The sequence below is a fragment of the Ostrinia nubilalis genome, chromosome 5 (assembly GCF_963855985.1).
Source record: "Ostrinia nubilalis chromosome 5, ilOstNubi1.1, whole genome shotgun sequence".
Taxonomy (NCBI): Eukaryota; Metazoa; Arthropoda; class Insecta; order Lepidoptera; family Crambidae; genus Ostrinia; species Ostrinia nubilalis.
Window position 1 is genome coordinate 7,809,300 of NC_087092.1, and position 25,504 is coordinate 7,834,803.

Sequence of the window (25,504 nt, forward strand, 5' to 3'; positions counted from 1 at the left end):
GCCATGCTTTTAAATTTGTTTGGGGCGAGTTAATTTGCTTTTATTTCGACAACTAGAATAACGGCGGTGAAACTCGATGAATAATTTTAACGTTTATCGACGCTTTTTTCGCATATTCACACCATAAAACATTATTCGACGTTCTAGTGTTAATAAATACATTAAAACTTTTGGAATGCACAATACAAGCAGTTATAAAGTATACATATACAGGGTGGAAACGATAAGTGATCTCACGCGATTATTTCTAAACTATACAAGATATTGAAAAACTGGTTACTGATCCTGAAAGTGCTTCACGAGCTCTTTCCAACAGTATAAGTAATAGGTTACAGAATTAACTGGATCTGTCCGAAAATTCAATGTTTTCAGCCTCCATACTAAATGTATGCCGGCCACACAATAATAAGAAGTGTATTTTTTTTTTATTAAACAATAAACACTTAAATTGAACTCGTAAGTTGCATTCTAATTTTAATTATTCATGGAAAATATTGGTTTCAGGCTTTACTTGCTATAATATTATCAAGACATGAGTGCCATGACTGTGGCAGTACTAAATGTATGGAATCTGGAAACATTGAATTTTCGGATAGATCCAGTTTATTTTGTAACTTATTATTGGTACCGTTGGATAGAGCTCGTGAAGCACTTTCAGGATCAGTAACTAATTTTTGGATATCTTGTATAGTTTAGAAATAATCGAGTGAGATCACTTATCGTTTCCACCCTGTATGTATATGTCACCGTAATATTGTGAATTCCGTCAGATTATATTCTGACGTAGTTAAATTACAATCTAACCTAACCTAACCCACTGTTAGTTTACAATCTCACGCGTTATATTATAAACTGACAGAGTTCACAATTTCGCGTTGACATATACAAGGTATTGTGTTTTAAATGTTTGCCGTAGTATCAAAACTCTTTACTCTCCAATAAATTATTGAGGATTGAACATTAAGAATAACAAGGCAAAATTAAAGAGGAGACATTAATAAATAAAAAACTCATCAATAAATTTATCGTCTGTTATCACTTGTTAAATAACGAATCAGTTCAAAACAAATATGACCACGAAGCTATATCGATAACCGCGCACCGATTGCAATTTGATAGATTGACTTGGCTCATGAATATCAGACAAGGACGCATACATAAGCAACGGTCGATACGTGTTGTAGGCATAATATCAAATTCGTTAAATCACAGTCTGGCCTTATATTATAATCCATTTTAATTTCATAATTTTACTAATCAGTTGAGCTACTCCGAATGTACATACTTTCGACTCTACCTATCTGTCACTGGACCGCAAAGAAAAAGGGTCGGTTAGACAATCTTCTACCTAGCTTTGTAAAACAAAATATACTTACTGGAAAAACTACGCATTTTTATTTATTAAAAACTAAAAGCTTGAATTATTTAGTCTTTTTTTCATAAAGTTCAGGTATTTTTAAAGATACGTAATGAAGATTTTCTAACCGGCCCTTTTTCTTTGCGGTCCAGTATATTCAAAACTTCGGATAACGTTGAAGCCCCGCAGATGATTAACGAATTTAATCAAATTGCGACTTTCATTAAAAGCTGGCTTGAAATACGCAATTTAATGTTATCGCCGTCAACCGATAGAAATTGATTTCAGCAAACAAATTTCACGCCATTGTATAAAGTAATCCCATTTAGTAATTAATTAAAAGCGATTTATATAATGACATAATTAGTATTTTGGTAGCAATAATAATGATATTTAAATGGTCTCTATTCCATCAGACTGTCAATGATATACCTAAAGTCTTTTGCATAAATAGTATTTTGCATATTAATTAAATGTGTTTTGCGAAGTGGGTTTATAAAATTAGCGTGTCTAGGTCATTTAGGGCATGAAGTTCACATTGCAATTTTTTCTTAAAATTAAATATCAATAGAACTTTAAATAAGTACGCATACACTTTATAGCTGTAGGGCTATTTTAAAAGCAGTTTAGAGATTTTAGACCATCGGGAAGTACTGAAATGGAATGGTAGAACCAACTCACGGTAATAAATAAATCCATATTTTTTATGTCATTATGTTCACATAAGTTTCACACTCATTGGTTAACACAATTTCAAGAGGCATTTTGGCATTAACACCACATTATTGCGACTTTAGTTCGTCAATAAAAATAAACGTTATAAAACTCTACATTAAAATTTATCACATTTTCACTTTTGTAGCACACTATCACAGAATCAAATACACTGTTTTACAACGTGATGTTTGGTCGTCAGAATGTTATCATAATAAATTAATGGTTACGTTTATTGCTGATAAGATTTTTTAAATCATAATTACACGCGCAATGTTAAATCGGAAGGCAGTTCCGTTTACAATGACCGGCGACACGACTTTACTTCGTTAACAATCGCAGATTGCGTGATATTTCATACTGTTGAAAGTCAATGGTATAGCCCATGAGATATCAAACAGATCACACCAATATATTAGAAAAAACTAAGAAAGTAAGAGAAAATTTTTTGGAAACCTCAGTTAGGTTTTTCAATGAAAATTTCATAAGAATTTGTAAGTCAGCTTAGGAAAGGTAATATACTAATCTACTCTAATATTATGAGGAATACAGAGTATTCTTTAATCTTCCTATTTTTTTACATATCTGAAAACCGTTTATCCGCAATCGATCACCTTTACATAAAAAAAAATGCTATAATACACATACTGATGCCACATTGTTAAATGGATTTGTCTGTTATTCTGTACTATAATAACATTACAATAATTAAACAAAATAAAGTGTAGTAAATATATATATTTTTACTTAACTCTACATAAACTGTTGCCAGTATGTTATTGTTGAACTAGGCCAACGTCTCGGTCGCGATACTTGCGATATCAATGGTCAGGTTGACCTATAAATATAAATCGAATACACAACATTACTCCAATTATGGAGTCCCGACATAACCTTAGACTTCACCTTGTCCCACCTACAATGTCATGAACAATGTTGTTTCTACTCGTTGCACATTGTATCGATAACTCGGAAGTAGATTTGTCATTTGATGTGTATTATGTGGTATTATATCAATATTGTCACGATGTGCTACAAAATCCGATCCATTATTATGGATTAACAAGTCATGGGCCCCAATATATTTTACTGACATTAACCCCCCTGCTATATTAGATAAGATAAAGGTACTATATGGTATCTTTTGAATTAGATTTCAGCGGTCATCACTCAGAGCGAGCAGAATTCAAAATGGTAGAGTTATACTAGAATTCTCATTTCATTTATTAATCTAGTCTAGTCGGATAGCCACGCTAGCAATTACATAATTTTGTCTTTCTTGATTATTTATAAAAATATAGGTTACTAAAATGTCCCCCGCAGTGCAATAAATGAAATTAGTTTTGTCTCTCTGGTATTATAACCAGCTAAACAAAGTATTATCAAGCATTAAAAATTGAAGGTTTGCAAATAGATCTGTTCATTTTCATTCATATAATAAGCAGAACTAACTAATTTGTGAGAAGTGTCTGGCATGAAACGAAACAGTGTTCTGACTCAACAGATGGGGCTTAAGACGAACACGATAATATTTTGTTTGTTGTTGAATATATTCAAATATTACTCGTGTCAATAAGGCCTCTTTTGCATAGATTTCAACTGAGTTTTAAATGGCTTTAAAGAACAAAATGTATTGTTAGTAAACATTTTACAAGCACCCTTGTAATGAGAACAGGGTTAAAATTTTGTACTTAGTTACAAACAAACTACTTACACTATTTTAAAGTTTAACGGACGCCTCGACGGCATATTAATTTAAATTAGGATTAAAGTAGCAAATTTTTAGAGGTGCGATTTGCAACAGATGTGTATTTATACACATAATAACTATTCTGACGAGCTACCGACTGCATGTAAAAACACACCTACATAAATTAACTGATACAATTTAATATAGTTTTAGCTGATGATGTAGCCCATTTATTAGCGATAAGTGTTTAGTTTATGGCGTGCAAGTGTTAATTTGCATTGAACTGATACTAACTGAAACTGTAGCAGCGTGTGAAATGCCTGTAAATACGTCTGACGTAACTAAACAAATAGCTTTCACGCGATAAGCTCGGCCAAACCAACGCGTGCAGCTCTCGATGGCGATGGCGATCACTGCGCGGGCATAGTAGAGGATTAAGGAAAAGAAAACCAGAAACTGAGGATTAGTAACCTGTGCAGAAGGGTGAGCCATGGAACATCCCAAATGGCCGTACAATACCAGTCGCTAAAGCAAAAGGCCATTCAAGCTCATAGCAACATACAGGTCCTTAAAGAAAGTCAAGACATTTCACAGCAACTTCAAGACCTCAAGAAAAGCATAGAAGTGACCTCAAAACCTATCTCGGGAGCGTTTTCCTTTGCTGACATGGTTAAAAAGAGTCCTGTCAATTTTATTCAGCCCAAAAACTTCAGTTCTGTAGCGATTTACCCGAATGATAAAATGAAGTCAAGCGAGGAAACCAAGTCCCTAGTGCAAAAAATAATTAAGCCCGAAGAAATGAAATTGCACGTGAGAGGTCTACGGAAAACTAGAGATGGCGGCGTTATCATCAGCACCAACTCCAAAGACGACATCGAGAAGATAAAGCAGTCAACGCAATTAAGAACATCAGGCCTCATCATAGACGAGACGAAGAAACGGAAGCCTAGGATTATAGTACTGGGAGTTCTTGCTTCCATGGATGAAACTGAGGTATTTAAATGCATATACCATCAAAACCTAGCCGACAAACTTCAAAATACGTCACTGGAAGCGTTCATGTCCTCTATTAAGCTAAGCCATAAATCAGGGAGGAAAGACACTGAAACCTGTAATTATGTAATTGAAGTCACAGCTCAAATACGGAAGACCTTGATAGCAAATGACAGAGTTTTTGTGAACTGGTCATCGTGCCCTGTTAGAGACTTTACCCTAGTGACAAGGTGCTACAAGTGTCAGCAGTATGGACACGCTGCTAAGACCTGTCGTGAAGCTAATATCACTTGCGGCCACTGCGGAGAAGTGGGTCACGTATTAAAGGATTGCAATAAAAAGGATGAACCCTCAAAATGTGCGACCTGCTTGCACTTCAAAAAGCCCAACAATCACATGACAGGTGACGCTGAGTGCCCTGCTAAGAAACTAGCAGAACAAAGATATATTAACACCATAGATTACGAAGGCGCCTAAGAGCGTCCCCTGCGAGTTTATGTTTGTCTTGATGTGTCAGTTTTATCATTAGCTAATTTACTACCTAGATTGTATAAATTAACTTTTACCATTAGTACCTACTAGTAGATAACTCCATAATTAATCATAGAGCTGTCCCACTAACCTTTTATCAAATCTACTTAACAAACCGAATTGCATTTAAGTATATCTAGAGTAAACATAAATAACTTGTATGATTTTTGCAACATTGAGCGTGACCCAGTTTATTATTTTTGTTTACGCAGACACTGTATGTTGGATGTTTTTAATAAAGTATATAAAACAAGCAATATTATGTAGCACATTGTATTGATTTTAAATCTTAAATGTAACTTGTGTAGATTTTAATTTTTAATTATATATTATTATGTATAAATATTAGATTATATATTTTGCTAGAAATAGTTCTATTAATAAAGTAATGTAAGCCTTTTTTTTGCCTGAGATACAGGAATTATAATTCTTAGTTCAGGCACGTATGTACTTTTACCTATTATAGTTTAATATTAGCCTATTGTTAAAAACTGTCAATAAGTTATTCAATAAAGAATTTATTTATTTATTTATTATTTATTTATTTATAGATCGCCGCGACCAATGACAGCACGCGTTGGTGTGAACAGACACTCATCGCTACAAATTCATGCACGACATCGATCGCCAACGAGCGCGCACGCTGTACGCGTTGGTTTGGCCGAACCTTTAAGTACAGTGTTTATGAATCGGTTCATACTCGTAGCATAAGTACGTGAGATAATAGGCTCCATAGTTTTCTTTCTACCTAAAATGAAGGCAGTATAGCAGAGCATAGCAACTGAATTCATAATAAAATCAGATTCAGACAGTGTCATCTTACTTTAACTTTGTAAAATGCCAAAAATCTTTCAAACTCCATACAAAAAGCACCGGATTATTATTGTTTCGGTAAATAAGGTGGTGCAACTCAGCCTTATAAAAAGCACCTATCATAACTACCCTACCTACCTACATGTAAGTATAAGATGCTACAGTGTTTACCGCAACGTGCTAAGCTTTAAGCGCTTCTACAACAAACTACCTAACACATTTTCAAGATGCACGTAAACGTATCAGGCATTTAACTAGGTGCAGGTTATTTGTAGCAGAGGGGTGACCAATAAATCGCATCTTGAAGGCACCTGAACGCTCTCAGCAATTTTCATATGAAATATTCTAGAGCCGTGCTGCTGCATTTAGAACACTGCAACTTATTTGGGGATAAACTAAGACATGTATTTTATAAACATTATGCAATGTCGAATATATCACGTCATCTAGTCATAACAACAACATTAATATAAAACTTCAAGATTATGTTGATAAGTATAAAAATAAACGTCCTTTTTCTTAATTTTTATTCTAACAAAATTTCAATTAACAAAGCTTAAGTTTAAAAATTATTTAAGTTGATATAAAAATAACACGAAATAGTATTCGCCAAGTAACTTGATCATAAGAAATAAATAGTTCAAGCAAAAAAATACAAGAGTGAGATTTAATTTACTTACTCAGAAAATAATAGAGATTTTAAGAGCAGTTTATGTGCTCTAAGTGAACGTATTTTCATCAACGTTAAAGTTGACGCTGTGTCGTTCAATTATATCACGGGCTTTCGCCTCACGAGGCTTATTCCATGTTACTGTCTTACTTAATTTCATACTTCTGTTAGTAAAAATATTAACTGTAATACATAAATGTATAAGTGTGATGGTTTGTGAAGATGGATGGATGTTTGATACTGTTTCACGCAAAAACTAATGGATAGATCTTGATGAAACTTATTATTAATGTTTAATACATCGGAATAATACAGGGGCTATAATAATTTGTATAAATAATGAAGAAGTTGGCTGAATTACAACGATAAGTGTCAAGTAAGTCGGCTTTTCTGTGACAAACAAAATGTCACGCAGGCAAAGCCGATGGCAAAAGCTGAATAGAGACTGTTTGACGACAATTTCGCGATTGGTACCGTACATGTGCCATATTAAGGGCTTTATTTAATCAAAAATGATATATTGTGTCAGGCACAAAAGATGCTTGGAGGAGCTCCGGGTAATAAAGAGCGAAACGAATATATATAATTATTACTTCGCTCGTATATGACTGATGTTTACTTAGTACGACAGGCAGCTCTCTCGATAGATATAGGGCTGCCAATGTGCCATCTAATATTTCGAAATATTTCCGATTTCATTTTTATGAATACTTATAAAGCACACTTTTATAGGTATAACAGTAACCACAAAGCTCACATTCAATGCAGTTGTTAATTAATAAAAAAAATCTTAACATAAGGGTAATTTAATAATTTTTTAACTTAATTTGTTCTCGCGGGGTCATAGACTCTATGCATTTCATTTCTTCACTATGTAGAGTCTCACACAAAATTGTGTGTTTTAATCTTAGCTTTAGAGTTAACTGATACCTACGCTCCTCCATAGGTACTCTCTACAATAAATAATACAAGCAGGTGTACCTATCCATAATTAGAATGTATTTTTGCTTTTAAATTGTTAGACACAATATAATAAAAACAATGCAGTTAAGCTAAAAAGCTAACTATAATTTACCTTTTTAAGTTTTCCCAATACTTGTGTAATGAAAAGTCTGTAGGGCAACCTTGGAGGGCGCTGTCTACTCCTTCATTTAGAAACTCGAAATAAAGCAAAAGCTCTTCGGTTATCTTGTTTGAACAGACTTAGATGTCAATAGAATTAAAGCGGGAGTGATAAGCTGGCGCAAACACATACTTATCGGTCATTCTCACGATCAAGCGTTCTCAGCCTAATTACCATATCATTTTTGAAATTTTGCTTAATTGACTTAAATGCATTTAAATATAAAACACATGAAAAGTACGAATTTAACAATCGTAAAGGCGTCAAATTATTCAAAGCGGTTTTCGCGTAAATGAGATCCAAAAATTTTATGGTCACGGTAATTAGATAAGGCTAATACTTAATCTAACGGTAATTAGAAAAGATATGTACAATAGCAAAAAAACAACATCTTGCATTGATAAATTTGTATACAAATATATAGCGTCATAAAAAAAGCTGTAGGTACACTTAATAAACCCTTTGCAAAAAGAAAAACACTAATTTCTATTATTTATTGTATCAAGATATTTTCAGTATACTGCAAGAATCGAGGCTATAATAGGAACACTTAGTTTCAGCAAGAAGGGGCTACGTGTCACATTTCAAATGAGAGCATTTAGCTGAATCAGAATCTTAATCATAATTTATTTGATTTAAATGTGGTACAAACGACTTAACGTACAGATAATTAATGGATCAGGAGGTCTCACGAATTAGACGTTTCGGATATGCATATATCGAAAAAGTAATTAATGATATAAGTGATTTTTCCTCTTTTTAATCTATCTGCGCCATTATCAGTTTAAATTGAATTTGTAATAATGACAGTTCCAGCTCTGCATATCCCATGATAGCAAATAGATTTCATGATGGTCTAGTCTTTGTTTGTAAGCTTTACAGGAATTTTCTACACCCTCTTTGACGTTTGGTAGCACTTCCGTGGACTTTGTAAACCAAGGTGCACAGCTCAAGATTTTTAATACTTTATTTTGAAAACGTTAAAGTATTTCTAAAGACTTTGATAGGTACAGAGGCAGGAAAACTGAAAATTTGAGAATTCCTCCACAAAGATTGACCCTCTACTCAAGGAATGTGTATTGTATGGCAATAAAAATATTTAATAAATTACCCGAAGATATTAAAACATTGACATTTACTAAATTTAGAAATAATTTATTAGAATTCTTAAAACAAAAGATGTATTACACAGTCAATGAATTCCTGACAGAAAAATCTTTTTGACATTTTGTACTTGACATCTAAAAATTTCTTAAAATATGACATTGTGTATCATTGACATTGTATGAATCTAATGTAATAATATGTTTGTGCTATTTCAATAATTCATAATCATTTTCTGACATTTGCATGACATTCAATTAATAATGATACTACTTTTTAATATTAAAAACATAACCGTATTTTTTGTAATATTTGCACATCGTATGTACGATAGAATATGTTGGAAACTTCTCTTTTTAAAACCATTTGTAACCGTATTCTGGCAAATAAATGATTTATTATTATTATTTATTATTACATTTGCGAGGCTACGTCGATGCCATATGTCTACATGGGTCTTAAGATGCATTTGTATATAGTTTGTTCTCCAAGCTTCTTCTGCCCAGTATCCATAGCATATCACGAAGTTTTTTCTATGCATAACAAATCAGTTAGGATGCAGTCTAGGATGGTACAAAGTGCCTATACACTCTTGTCTTGAAAAGTGCCATTGTCTGTTGATTTGTTCCCTTTTGTTCTTAATGTGTTCACGCCAGAGAAGCTCCGATTTCACTCCAGCTAACTTCTTTTTGTGGGGTTACCTTAGGGGTTAAAATATACTCAACCCAACAACCATGCAGCAACTGAAGCTGAACATTCGTCATAAAATCGAATCTATTTCGAGGTTACTCTAACGAAAGCTTTTCAAAATTTTGATGTCAGATTGGAAGAAAAGTCCGTAAAGTTGTTATGGGAAAGTCTAGGTATATTTCATATTTTATCATCATACTTATTCAATCGTGAGTGCAATTTGTAGGTAATAATTTCATACAACGGTGATTATAAATATATGGTAATTAGTACATGGAAATTATAAAACGATAGTTTTTCTTCAAAATTTCCAAAATCTGCAGTGTATGCAAATACTGTCTTACTACAACGTATGAAGGCCAAAGTACTGATTCTATTTAAATTAACAACGTGGATCTACCTTAAAAAATCGAATATAAAAATAAGGACATGGTAAATAGAAAAATTGAAAACCAAAGATATGGTAATTATACTCTTACGCAATTCATCGACGGTACGCCAACGCAATAGACGTCTACTTGCTAACAGGTCTTAGAACTAACTAAGGGCTCGCGCCGCGCGCGTAAATGATGTGTCAAATATTATTATTTAGGCTTGTGTGCCCAAAAACAGAAAACGTCACGGGAATTAGGACTTTCGCTCGGACAAGCAGTTTTTTAATTCTGATTATTTACAGAATGGTTCTATTGAATAGATATTTTGCTATGCATAAGACAATCTTTTGTACTCTTTAAAATGTTGAATAGAGTGAACCAAATCTATACGACATAAAAATTACAGCCAACTTTTAACATTAAGTCGGTGTGCGGACGCGTCACGGTAATTAGAGAACAGAGGTTCATGAAATTAATTAAGTCACAAATACTTAAAATAGAGGCCTATGATTTAATGCACAACTGGATAGGGTTGTTAAGTAACATATAAAAATACTTGCATGTCTCTAATTTGTCATTTTTAACGATTTAACAGCCCGGACACGCAAAAACTAGCTCATCTGAGAATGGCCGTTATTTATATTGCGGTAAATACAAAGTAAATTAAAATACATTTATAATTAAGTACCTATATATTAATTCCTTCTTTCGCAAATGTCTGCACAACATCAATGTTATTTATAAAATATGAATAACATTAAACGTTTGAATCTAACCATTTTACACCACACTGATTGATTAGGTACATCAAAAAAAGGTTATTTCACACCGCGTTTCTTCACCTAAAATTTCCAACATATCAAGAGACGAGTGTAAATTATGAATTCCGTTGGTCGCTTGCTTCTAAAAAATTTTTCTCATCACCTTTGCTTGTACAAATTATGTTCTGTCAACCCTTGCCTGCATGACATGCAATAATTTGAATGTGCTTTTGTGGAAGCCCACCTTAAGCTACCAAAGCATTGTTTCATTTGAATCATATACTACATAAACTATGTTAATCTGTTTACGGGCAAATGATGGTTTATTTTAATGGTACGAGGCAGCTTTGATCGGATTTCGGCACCGCACTCGAGTGTTTATAATTTTAAACAAAACCCTCAATGATTGCGAGCACAGCAGTCCGTGTTTATTTTAATTAAAAATATTCACACATCAATACATGCATTGTACAAGCTATTTATTTCGCGATAAATTATAGTTTGCTACTGTGTGGATCTTGGCAAACAAAGACCGGTAACGCTATTGTAGAGGTTTTGCACTTTTTTAAATTCTATGAAAATTATGTGAAACCTTTAACTGAAATGGATGTTCTTTATCATCCTTATAATTTCTTCAAAGCATTTTCACGTAGTAAAACACTCTATAAACTGTGACGTAAAGATAAACAAGCGGGTTACTGTAATTTTTATCAACAGCTCTCTCTGGATCGTTGTATGAAAATCTAATAATTATCACAAATTAGGTAACATGTGCAAAACTTCTCACGTAAATTCAAGGTGAAATGCAATTGTATCATCCACTGCCAACGTTTCTATAAAATATGGGTGTTTAGGATAAATCGCCCATTTGCGACGACACTGTGACATCTCGACATATACGATTTTTTGTTTTACCGAAATTCTGAACCGCGATCTTGCGTTCTTTTATCTCCAAAAACAGGGTATTTGTTACTCCAAAAACAACAATACTATGAGAGAAAGAGACAAAATATTACGTTATAGCGCTGGCTCGTTCGGCGATCTAGTTGGCTTCGACACTATGACAGTTCAGTTGCCACCTGCGCTTTGAGATGTGAGGTGCTCTTCGTTTTTAAGAAAAACGTGACATCTCGAGGATACCGCGGTATTGATGACAAAGGTAAGTTTTTAAAATATTTTTATTTTATTCGACAATGTGGCACGTCATACTTATCACAGTGTTCTTCTAAAACAAAAAGCAAAGTAAAAGATAAATTATTTATATGTCACGTTATTCTTGTAAGAAAATCGAAGTACCATCGGGACATCTTAACTAGTAACGTTGTAGATGATGAAAATTTTTCCTATATTGGAAATAATGTTGTAGGTCATTTGTTGATGTTCTGTTATTGCAGCATACATGTTATTGAAATTGAATGGTATATCTACTTGTCACGTTGTATACGCTAAACAGTAATACTAAACTCCAGATATCATTACAGATGGGGACTAGCAATGCAAAAAAGCAAAGGTTACCATTTGTGGCGATGCACTGCCTGAAGGAATTCCACAACCTAATCCGACAACATGACTAACAGCGCTATGCGAGCGCTGTGAAAGGGTCTCTTTGAGCTACAATTACGTCGGAACTAATATGAGTAGATATAGACTGATAACACATACATTCGTTTTGAAGAATAGTTCAAATACTAGAAATACAGTGCAAATAAAACATACTTATACGACTGTCTGTTTTTACAGACACAACAAGCAAAATATTTTATATTATCATACAATAGCCTTAGATTAGCTTAATCTAAGACGATAGCTAACAAAATTATCTATTAGTAGAAGTATGCTAGAATAGCAATGCGTTGGATGACCCCAGATTTTATTTATTTATTATTATGTAATTATTCAATGTTACTTAGCTGTATTGGCTATGTTTTGCTTTCTGCAAAAAAAGGTATTTTAATGTTTTAATATAATTACAGATCATCAGCAATTAATGGAATTTTATCGCATCTTGCCCATATTTACTTTGGCGGGCGCAACATTGTTTTGTATAATAATATTGCAATAGGTATAACTATTGCAGAAAAACTACGCCAATAAAATGGCTACATTATTTATAAAATAATAGTGGTTGTTATTTTTCACTATTAATACATTATTTAAATGTCTTTTATAAATTTAATTTTAAATAAGTATAAAAAATTAAAAGACCCTAAAAGGTACCAAAATGTCGCTTTTTTGCCATTTTATGCGCCGGAGACGGCGATTTTTGCGTTGATAGTTTTAGGATTAAATTGTCATAACTAGTCTGTTAAAAAACATCTATTTACTAACCTAGTAGGTACCTACAATTTTTTTTTCTGCATACATACATACTTAGTACAGTTTCTCTTACTGTGTTTTTTGTAGTAGTTTACGAGGTTTTACTTTTGAGAGTTTTTCGTTTATTTTGATAAGTATTAGTTTTTAGAATAAGAAAACTTAATGTGAACTTAAATATTGTATGTATACAACTGTCTGTCTACTTAGATAATATTTTTATAAGTGAAATTTAACATGGCAAAGCGAAATATTCGCCTGTTCCAATAATTACCTCATTTTTAATGACTGTAATGTTAGTAAAATAAAAAAAAAATTTTCAAGATCAACGTTTTATCTAAATAATGACTTATATAAATATATTTTTTTATGTCATCTACAACGTGACAACTGAACTTACCATCTTCAAAATATTATTTTTTACTAGAACAACGTGATAAGTTGTCTCTTTTTTTTTCTATCGCTATAATTTCATCAATTTAGACGCAAAGTTATGTCTTACTATAAATATTTAAATTTATTAATAGTTAATCTTTAAACGTTTCATACACAATTAGGTAATCCTAACCTTATTTTAAGAGTTATGGTCATTCAAAAGTTAAAAAGTCGATTTCTGTAAAACCACTGTTTTTGATATATCACAGTGTCGTCGCAAATGGACGAAATATTCTTAAACGATGAATCTCATACGTGAAAACTCGTTTGCGAAAATTATATTTCAGGGTGGAAAATATCCTCTTTCGGAATACGGGGGCATGTGATTGGGATAGTCAACAAGCCGGGATCCCCATTTTTTTTGCGCTCGAGGAAAATAATTCAAGTTTGGTAAATGACTTTATTAGATTTCAAAGATTGAACAAGCTCGGAAGTAAGTTATAGACATTCGCTCTTGATATATTAATGTTACTAGACTAAAATGGTTACATTATAAAACAAGTCAAACTAAACAACTGGTAGTTCAACTGTAGCAAATCACAAGTAACTTGTTTATTCTGTTTCCACTAGGTGGAACCTGCAATGAAAACATTAACCATAAATGCTGTTAAAATTCCAAATTGAACTGCGAGCAATTGTGTGTAATTTACTGACTATTCAAATGCTTAATACAAATAGATAGGTGTGCAAATTACAAGTATCTTGATTGTGAATATTTAAAGAGTTTCCCCAAGAAATCATTTAGGTTTTCCTCTGATTTGCGTTGTAAGGAATTCTAATAGAAACTATCTAGACGCATCTAACTGACAAGCGAACAGACGGATTGCCACAATAATTAGAGCTCCATTCAGCCTTCACTCAGAATCTGGAGCATGGAATTCACTGCAAATGTCCCTCCAGAACATGGTTTAAGCAGTCTTCGCAATCTTCCTCGCAGGTTGAAACGGCTCAACGTAAAATCCTTCAACTGACCTCCATTTGAGTCCCGGGGATTCGGCAGATAGATCGTGCCAATATCGTGAAATATTGTTAGCGGATCCAGTTTATTTACCGAAATATTGAAAACGACACTATGTAGGTCTAACGTATACCTACATTACGAACGCCCGCAGTTTTGTCCGATGTGAGCTTTCAACACGGCTCTTTTTATTCAAGCGCTTCGGTATAAAATTAGAGAAATAAACGAAAGTGTCTCCTCCGATATAATAGAACCTTTTTTACTTTGTGTTGGTTGAAAGTAACATGAAGGGATCGTAAAAACTGTCCTTTCATGCCAGTTTTTCGTGTCTGCGGTTGAGTTTGTGAAATCTCATCTCATTCCTCCTCCTTACATCCTTAAAAGCTACGCGCGAAATGAGGGAGCGTTCCCCGGCATATTTTCAAGCTACGGGTTGAATAAGTGGGTTGGGTATATTTTCCGACAAGTGTCTTGTAAGAAGGGTAAACGTAAACAGAAAAATACGTGGATGTTTTTTTGTTTACCACAACGTGAAAGATTGTCTTTTATACGTTACTTATACGAAGTTTAAAATACAATTTCGTGACGTATGTAGGCACTATCAAATGAGTATTGTATCCTGTGTCACGGCAGTCAACATTCTTGTCACCTTGTTACGAGTAAAGCCAGCTGGTACACCTTATTCAGTTACCCCAGTTTCGCTATTATAGCGTATTGCATCGTGATGCAACCTTCGTGCACATCTGGGGCAAAACTTCTGAATTTACTAAAAATGTTTAGAGGCGACAGCGCATCGGGTCTATGATCAAATCTGTACCCCCAGTGAAAAGGGATCTAACTCGACTTAGATCAAAATTGACTTTATAACATAATGTGAATCTCTGAAAAATTAGCTGTTTTTGTATCTAATCGGTATGTTTCTACGACGTATAGAAACGAAAATAATTTTGTGCCAAATGATACAAGTAAGGCTTTGTGAACCAATTTTGAGTTTTCCTTCGTGTATAATGATACATGTCTACTTTTAACAAAGTGTACCGGAGGCTTCTTTCACTTTTTTATTGTGTCAAGAGGTATGACTCGTGTTACTACTTTTTACACGATTGAAGTTGTTCAGATTGAATTTGTGATTAACAATATAAGATGACTCATATTAATATACACAAAAAAAACTATGTATTGTTGGTTGGTGAAAAAGAATGTAACTTAATTTATAGCACAAAAAGTAAAAGACAAAAGATTATTTATTTTGTGTATAATGATTCAATTAGACTTATACCATTAACCACAAAAGTTTTGTACATGTGTAAAATGTTATAAGTTACTTAGATCAAAAACATTTGAAAATCGCAACTAATAATTTGGTTAATTATTTGGTGTAAAATGATATAACTTAGCCCAAACGTCAGATTAAAGGAAAAAATAATGTCGTAGTTTATAAATCAAAGAACTTTAGTTAATAGTTTTAATAAATAATGGTGAACATGTACTAGTAAAACATATAATTGAATTAAAAGTGCCTAACGTTGTAAATAAAAGTACTTAATAACTACTTGTTAGTGCATTATCGAATTTACAAGAGCTCCAACTACCAGAACTCTTTATAAACAAAACTCATCACCTTTGACAACAAATAGATCTGGGCGAGTCATGTCGAGAACAAAATAAAAATGGCCTGTATAGCATTCCATCAGTGCAAGAGACTCATTGGTAGTAGATAAGGTCTCAACCCAAAGATAACACTTTGGCTCTACACGTTGCGTCGGTTATATGGCCCTCTTACACATAATTATTATTATGGATCACTTTTGTGGTGGCACAGAACACAACTATCCACAGCAAGATCAAAACTCCAAAGCCTGCAACGCCTAGTAAGCATAGCGGCCACTAGTTGAATGAGAACCACTCCATCGACATCACTTGAGTACCTTTTGAATCTTAGATCTTTAGAACTCTTCATTCAGGAGGAAGCGCAAGCAGCCGCTCTAAGACTTAAAGGTAAAAACGGCATATAGAAGCAAAACAAGGAGACAGGACATTCCACGATCCTGCACAAAACCCTAATAAAAGAAATACCTCTCACCGAGGCACCCATCGACAGAATTCCCTGTGTTCACATCTTCGACTGGAGATATAATATCCAGCTTACAGCGGAAACGCAAGATTGCTCTGGAATCAATGAAGTTAGGATATAAACTGACGGCTCCAAAACCCAAAAAGGTACGGGAAGTGTGTCTTCTCGAATTACCTAAATATACTAAGAATATCAACATCACTAGATAAACACAATACAATTTTCCAAGCAGAATGCAATCAGAGCAGCACAGGCGGTTGCAACCATAGACATCCGAGGTCTGAATATAAAAATAATCTCAGATAGTGCAAGCAATACAAAGCAACTTAATATACTACACTATAATACTTATATTGGAATGCCATGACGCGCTCCTAAGTCATTGCAGACGCAAATGGCGTTACCCTGCACTCCTGAAGTGGATCAAAGGACACAGTAACTCCTTGAGCAACGACGCAGCAGATGAACTGGACAGAAGGGGATCGTACACGACGGTATTTGGTCCGGAACAATTATAATGCCGATACCATAAGCACAGATAAAAATAGAAAAATAACACCACACAGAATGGAAAGATTGTGAAAGATGCAGGCAAACAAAAGATGCAGTTGTGGATATATCAAAAAAGTTCTCCCGCAGCCTCATAAGACTAAACAGGGACAACATCCGCAAGGTCCTAAGTGTAATAACAGGTATGTTCAACAAACACCTACACAATATAGCTGTTACAGACAGCCTACTGTGCAGAAGATGCATGGAGGCAGAAGAAAAACCGCAGCACGTGCACAAGGAGTGCACAAGCGTAGCAGATCAACAGGCTCAAATTCTCCAATCACCAGGGTCGCTGCAGAAGGCCTGTAGCGACCTAGATAGGCTGCTGCTACCTGGGGGGGATCTGGAGCGGTTGGAATAGGAAGATAAACTACAAATAGCGCACAATGGTCTAATCAAGAGGCTAAACGTGCAATATTCGATTGCCCTGAAAAACTAACTACGAAAGTCCTTATGAATGGATACTATGTATAAAGTAAATAATTATGTAAATGGCATGTGTTGCTGAACTTTATCTGCTTAGCTCGCAAGTATAACGTGTCTTGTTAATTCATGTCTCTATTGATTTAAGAAGATTCCCGCCTTAGGCAGTTCGATTTTTTCAAGTTATTTATGATTTAAGAAGAGGCTGACAAGGGTGGCTAAATTTCTTGCGCTGCTTCTTCTCAGCACTGGCCCATTTATGTCCCAAAATAATTGTAGGGTTCAAGTAATACTAGGACGTGTTAAAGGGCTTTTTAAAAGTCTCTTTGTTGAAAAGAAATGCATTTTATGACTTTACTTTTATATTATCCTTCTGTAGCCAAAAGGCAATCAATATAGCTTGACATCATCATCTCTGGTCCAGGGTTTGATTCCTAATAGGGTAATTGTAGAAAACAAACTTTTCTATGTCTCCTGTCTAATTAGTTGATGTGAAACCATTGTTGTTTCAGGTCTTTACTACACAATTGCTTCAGCTACACTTACTTTAAAATAGGAGATAATGTATGTGATTTAGGCCAATATCATTCATGCTATATGGTGTAGTAATTAATAAAATAGTAGTTTCAGATCAGAATAAACATTTAAGGAGTAAATAATTAGAATTCAGTCTCAAATTCTAGCCTTATTCCTTTACAGTCGCCACTTGTATCACTTTACACATAATTATTAGGATACTTAGATCGCTATTATGTTAGTTAAATCAGTTTACACATTTTTTTTCTCACCAAAAAATTGGTGTTTATTGATATAAGTAAAAATTTTTCGACGATTTACCCTAAATAACCTGAAATAATGATTCCTCATAGTGTAATTACTTATGTTTGTTTTATAACTTTTTCTAAAATTGAAGAAACAAAAAATTATCAACAGAAATGGCGTAAAATGTATCACTTTACACTTGTTAGCGGGTGGTCAATTCAGTGTGGTGTAAAATGATTTTTGTCCCATTACATCACTTTACACGAATGTAAAGTTGTCGTGCATGGTGATATAACTTGGTTTTTATTTAATTACGAAAAAACCACATGCTTTATTTCCCAAACTGACACACTGCTTAATTATATCTAACATTACCTTTCACCTAAAAAATATTTCACCCAGTTATCTCTAATAGCGATGAAGCAGGATTTTTTTAAACTTCAAATGCGATTTCCCAAAAATCACCATTTTCGACTTAGATCCCTTTTCACTGGGGGTACAGAAATATTTATGTTCGTTACCAAAGTGAATTTAATGATATTACTTTTGAAGCTGTAAAACGTAGAGTTTATGCGGTTGGAATGTGATAGCAATGTATTGTTCTAAATTAACGAAGCGCGCTGCCATGTCTCGCAAATGTCGTGTAATTTAATTTACATGGGTTTTGCGTTACTGATTTAATGAGTACCGACGAGGCGAGCTAAACGAGCTGCCCGGGGTCGGTGTCAAATCGTCAAACTGTCAGCGGCGGCCGGGAAACTTGATGTCGGCCGTTTGGTGTAGTGGTTCGAAACGGACTACTATTCCGGAGGTAGCGGGTTCGATTCCCGCACAGTACAAACATTTGTGTGCATGAACATATTTGTTTGTATTGGACTGGGTGTTTTCTATGTATAATAAGTATGTATTTACAAAAAAAAAAGTATTTAAGTATGTTTATATCCGTTGTCTAGTACCCATAGTACAAGCTTTGCTTAGTTTGGGACTAGAAGCGCAGTGTAAAATGTCTAAGGATATTTATTTTTATTTATTTTTATTTTATATTATAGAATCGGTTTTATAATTAAATATAAGGATATTATGAAAATAAAAATATTGGAACCGACAACTAGAAACCACTTTGATTTGATTTTTTAATATTTACTTTAAACTTTATTTGGTTTCAAATTTTTACCTAACTGTTATTTGATTTCAAAGCCTAGGTCCAATTAAAATGTTTACGTAAGTCATTATTATCGTTTAACAGAGTCTTCGTTTTCGACATTTAAAACGATAGGTAAGTAACGCCCTAAAAACGTAGTGCGATCGGAATTGAAAATCCCGATATCAGTAACAATGAGGCGCAGCACGGAGATAGTGTCAAAGCGTCCCTCGGCAATTAGCGCAGATATCGGAAACCGTTTTGTTGGCGATCGCCGGAGCATCACATCGCTGCCGATCGTTCTGCTATTTAATTACGTTTCTACGGAACAACTCTTTCTTTTTTTTTTTTTAAATAAAAAGATTTCGAAATTCGAACGACTAACTGGGTTGACTTTGCCGTTAATTGGTAACCGTTTTTGTGCGTTGAAATTCTTTTAATGTTTCTTCAAATACTGAAATAGGTATTACAGATCGCATTTTGTAAAGCTTAGTATTTCATTGGTAGGTATTCCTTTCATATTTCAAGGAAAAGCGAACATATTTCCGCTTGGAAATAAAGGGTGAGAAAAAATCGCCAACCTTTACCGGACAAAGGAGTAGAAAGTAATGGTGCGAAATGTCTCAGATTTCACACTGCTCCTTATTTCGGTGACATAAATAATGGTTTCGTATTCAATGAATATTTATAAATCATTTGCGTTATTTCTTACACAGGAAAATACAACTATTTAATAACTAAGCATTAGGTAAGGCCTTTTTGGTTCGAAGGTTAAGGATTAGGACTTTCTCGACATAGATACATTTGGCAAGTGAAACTAATATTAATTAGTCTGTTTTTATTTTTTGCCAAGTTTGAATAAGACATAATAATCTTCATTCAATCTGTTAAAAAAGAAAAAACTGTCTTTTGAAGGATAAGTAAGATAAGTGGCTTACGGTAAGCAACTTCCTACACTAATGGTATGTAATCAAGTGGAAAACCAAATTTATTTTGCATAAGTATTGCATGCTTTTTGCATGTTTAAAGTTATTATTTCAGCAGAAATATAGAACCAGATTATTTCACTGTATAATTAAGTCATTATTCATACAAAATTACTTACTTTTACTGTCCATTCTCCGGCAATAATATTATTTTCGTGACACGATATAAACCGTAGGAGTGTCACTCATAATTTCACAACATTGTATCGTGGCGTGTTTAGTGCGTAGTGATATGTCATTCATTACAGCTGAATGTATTAGCATAAATTTATTTTTTGTTAGTGGAAATAGAAGAGTATTAAATATTAAAAATATTATAATTACCTGCTTAAACTATTGCTACAATAATTTCAGCCAATGTCGGCTGTAGTGTTGAGGGTGTCGGTCCATCCACAACTTTGCCCGGACGTGGTCTCTATGTTTGCTCTACTTATCATTGATTCTGCGACAAAAAAGATGAATAAGTATTTTATTTATTGTCACAATTTGTCGTCAGTAACCCTTCTATTTTTTTTTGTTGACGCTAAGATGAAATTTTATTTTTTGTTCATTTATTTAGTCTTTAATGCCACTTTGGACTTAATTCAAATTCAAAATTTTTTTTCACAGCAAAATACATATTGCGTTGAACAATTTACAAAAATACATTACATTATTACATGCTGAAAGCATTCATTGAATTGATCGTAATATGTCACTCGCACAATTAAACAAATCTGCATACATTTCTATCCGAGTTCATTACTACGTGTGCTAGGTTGTATCGATCCCGCATTTTAGGTTAAGTGTGTTTAAACGCCCCAAGTGTCGCACGACGGGTTCACCACCCAATATTGCGCCTTCTACATCGCTAGTAAGTCTTCGAAATTGTATACATATTAAAAACACTTAAAGCACCCTTAAGGCTTCGAGGACCATTTTTTTCTTCAGTGACAGCTGTACTCGGCCGAGAAATCCGAGCGAATTTCCACGAATAAAGTATTGCCACATTTTTGCCTTTGTTTATTTACTGACCCGACGTTTCATAAGGGTCCGGGGCTTACGGTCCTAATACATGGTTGTTGTGTGCACAATACCGTATAATATTATAGCAAAAGAGGCAAATTGATTCCAGTATAAAGTGTACTTTTTATAAGGATTACAGCGCTATACCTGAGCTTACCTACTTTTGTAGGAGTTCGTTAGAACGCTTGACCCGTTGCAGAAAAACATTATCGTCTCTTTAGTAAAAGGAAATGAAATACGTAGAGATACAGAATGTCAGCAGATAACTCCTATGATTGTACCGGTGTTTGAGGCGTAGGTACTTAATGGTTAGGTTGATGTGCTCTCCTCCGCATTCATTCAGCTAGTTAGTACAGTAATTAGTCTAATATTTATAATAATATCAATAATCAATTGTGCTAATTCACAAATCATTCAACATTCGTATTCGTATCCAGACTAAAAATGCTTCAAAACATGTCTCTTGGGAAGGTTACATGTTTTAACTGTCATGTTAATGGCGCAATCATTCAGAAAAATAGGTTGTTTTATCCCAAAATATTTTCCTCATAACGGAGGTCACACAACTCCTAATAAGATATCCTACATCCCGAAATACATCGGTCCATTGACCCATAATTTTCTTACGAGAAAATAAAGTAAGATGAAATCTGAGACATTAATGAAATGAAGTTCACAAAATATGTGCGGAAAGGAAATAAAGCAGTCAGGCTTAAGTGTCTTCTGTAATAAACAAAAATGCCCCAAATAAATGTGACGTGACTAACAATAACACATAACTTAAGCCGTGTCCCCATTACCTGTAATGCCACTGGCGAAGCCATTTGTTTTGTCCAAAAATAACATTTTTACCCGACTGCACCAGAATTATCTATTAAGAAACATAAAAACATACGAAATCTGCCTATTCTGACATTCTGTAGTTTTAAAAATGGTAGACATAAAAAGTAGGTCCTCCCAAACAGATTACGTAGGTAGGTATTGGTTGCAGATAGAGGACAAGTACGCATTATGTAGAGTACTATAATAAGGAGTACCGTGGCCACGCTAGACCCGCATGAGATAGGTCACGCATGGCTATTGATTGTGCCTCACATGCCTCACTGCTTTGTTCCTCTGTCCCACCGGTGTGCAACTCGTCAATATTTGCTCATTTGTGGCTCAGTACATGTACAGTTTAAATAAACCAAGTTGTTATTTGTATTAGTAACGTGATAGTCAGTTTGTCTAATACCTTCTCTACAATGTCTGTCTTTGTTAATGAGTTTTGATGAATTTTGGTGGAGGTTTATACGAAACCCTGGAGAATTTATTTTATCGCCAGACGCTCGATACATACCGAAATTCGAGCTGACAAAGGAGTGAGCTCTTACTAATACGGATCAAGATTTTATAATAATATTTTCAAGTAGGTCACACCCTATGACCGTCAAATGCCTTTATTTAAAACCCATTTTACAAATAGGTCGGCCGTGCACTCTTGCATCATCCTAGATTGCCTTTACCTTTCATCGAACTTTCCAATATTACTGACCCTATAATAAGTATTTGAGCTTTTCAAATAGCATGCGGGCAGTTAAACTCCATTTCATATTGGTCTAAGCATTAGTCCACAGACATCATTGGTCCAAGCGGCAAAGTCAACAAATTAAAAATTCCCAACTGGAGAGATAAGAATTAATGATTTACGACCAAGACTTCGTCCGACTGCTGTAATTTATTGCTATTGTTTTGGTTTAGAATAACAAAAACAAAGACTTTAATGGAAGGAATAAAAAATGTATTTAGAACAATTAACATAATGACTTGATAAAATCACATGAAATAGAAGTTGAAATTAAGTACTATTTTTACAAGTGAAAATGATAAATCAATTGTCGCCATTAATTCGACATAGTTCGACGAATATATGATTTTGGTATAATCTTTATAAACAGGAATGTTTAAATTGTGCTACCTAATTATTAACTTTAAATTTTCATGCGTTTCGAGTATTAACTATAGCGACTTTACTATTATTCTCTGTTTCGTGAAATGTGAGATCTTGCAACCAATTTTTCAATGTAATTTTGAATTTGGTAAGTTCCAAACAGCATGAATTTGTCACATGTTGTATGTATGTATGTATGTACAAAGGCGAACTTAATACCGTGTGACATTCTCTACCAGTGAACCTTTAGGCCAAAAAGAGTATTTCAAAGAAAGTACTAATACAAAAACCACACTTATTTAGGTAGGTATCTATGAAATTATCTAGTCTGCAATACCTTCCACAATTAACATCACGATAGTAATACTTAATTAAAATATTTAATTAAAAGTGAGCATGAGTACCTATTAACTTGAGATATGTTTTTCAACTTTGACGTCACGACACTATCAAGTAATTTGGATCATTATTCATTTCCTTCCAACTTAAATACCTAAGCCCGACAAAAAAAGATCTAACTTATTATTAAAGACTAGCTTTTGCCCGCAGCTTCACCCACGTGAAATTTAGTTTGTCACAGATCGTCATTTATAGCTTAAGGCCGGGTAGCAGAGAAAATGGCGAAAATGAGGTTTTTATTTTTCATTTTTGAGGTACTAAACAGTAAAATTAAAGGCTAAGATTTTTATTGTGCATAGTTGAGGATATTTTCTAGGGCTATTAATGGATGGACATATATTATTTTTAAAATAAGCGATTTGAGATTCTAACGGCCGAATACTGAAACACTACTCAAATCTGTCACTCAGCTGACGGGCTCCTAAATTTAAGTATCCTTCAATTTTAAATGGTATTCTCAAACGCTACTCAACGGATTTGAAGCCGTGATCAGCTAAGCAGCTCTCAAATGTTTACATAATGGCAACATTTACCAAAAAAAGTATGTTTTCATTTACACAAATGATAACTTTACGTCTTTTATCCATTACACGCAGCATCGTTTGGTTATGTATTGTCTTTTATGGAAATATACTCAATCAACTTAACATAGAACAGGTTATTTTTAGTTTCTATTATATAAGAACAGGTTATTTTTAGTTTCTATTATATATAAATCTCGTTTTATCATATAAAAAAATTAATGCTTGCATGCAATGCAATTATTTAATAAAAAAAATAATTTTAAAGGTGATACTTTTTATTGTTGAAATCTATTAAGTGGCGATCGTGGACCGAAACGTAACCACAATTGACATTTATCATTGTTGACAGAGCATCAAATTGACAAATCAACAACTCTTGGAAATGCTGCTATGCGATGTCCCCTTAATCCTCAGAAATAGGCATGTTTATGTAAAGCGATTTCATAGCAGCTATTTTGGTTGTTACTTCGTGCACTATACGATGCACAGTTGGCTGTTAGATGTGGAAGATATCACCTAGTACACGTTCATAACTTCCCGTTGCGTAGAACAGTAGGGTTATAATAAGTATTTGGTCCACTGGTTGTATGGCATTTGGTGAGGGGTTTCAAAGAGCTTCAAAATTATGAATCCAGAAACAACACCGTTTCTTTAGAGACGCGGAACCTCGCTCAGAATTGCATGTCATTATAATAATATTTTTCAATAGCGTTCAGCCTTATTGCGTTCCTGCGATTAGATCTAGGTATTTCCTCGAGGCTCGAAAGAAATGATAACGATGACACACATTATTTACCACTATTTAGGTCGTTTTAGGTATAACAATAGGATTTAAGATACCGCGCAAGCACTCTCAAATTTAACAGCTGCTTAAGACGATTTGACAGTTGTTTGAGTAATGCTTAGCGTTGAATGGCGTTTCAGTATGCGAAAATTCATTTAAGTGGCGTTTGAGTGCAACTTAATTTGAGAGGTGCTTAAAAATTGAGAACTGCTCAGATATTGTTTTGAGTATGCGAAATGTAAGTTTAGGAGCTGCTTAACTATTTGAGAAGCCGTCAAATATTTAAATGGCGTTTCAGTATTCGGCCGTAAATCTTTTACTAAACTAAAGTTCAGAAATAACTTGAGGGCTTTTAACGGATGAAATTTTTATATTGCGTCTTATTTAGTTACAATGTT

At 34.0% G+C, this 25,504-nt stretch overlaps 1 protein-coding gene and 1 long non-coding RNA gene across 3 annotated transcripts in view; one reads left to right on the forward strand and one right to left on the reverse strand.

Annotated features, from left to right (window-relative positions):
• LOC135071794 (uncharacterized) overlaps positions 1–25,504 on the forward strand; it is a 110,434-nt gene that overhangs the window by 31,996 nt on the left and 52,934 nt on the right. The gene's annotated exons all lie outside the window — the stretch shown is intronic.
• Positions 1–25,504, reverse strand: part of LOC135071779 (5-hydroxytryptamine receptor) — a 55,152-nt gene that overhangs the window by 5,569 nt on the left and 24,079 nt on the right. The window contains exon 1 of one of the 2 annotated variants that reach the window (XM_063965600.1): positions 2,039–2,396. The exons of the other annotated variant lie outside the window; for it this stretch is intronic. The gene's annotated coding sequence lies outside the window, so the exon portion shown is untranslated. Of the gene's footprint in view, positions 1–2,038; positions 2,397–25,504 lie in introns of those variants that run through there. 2 annotated transcript variants of the gene reach the window in all.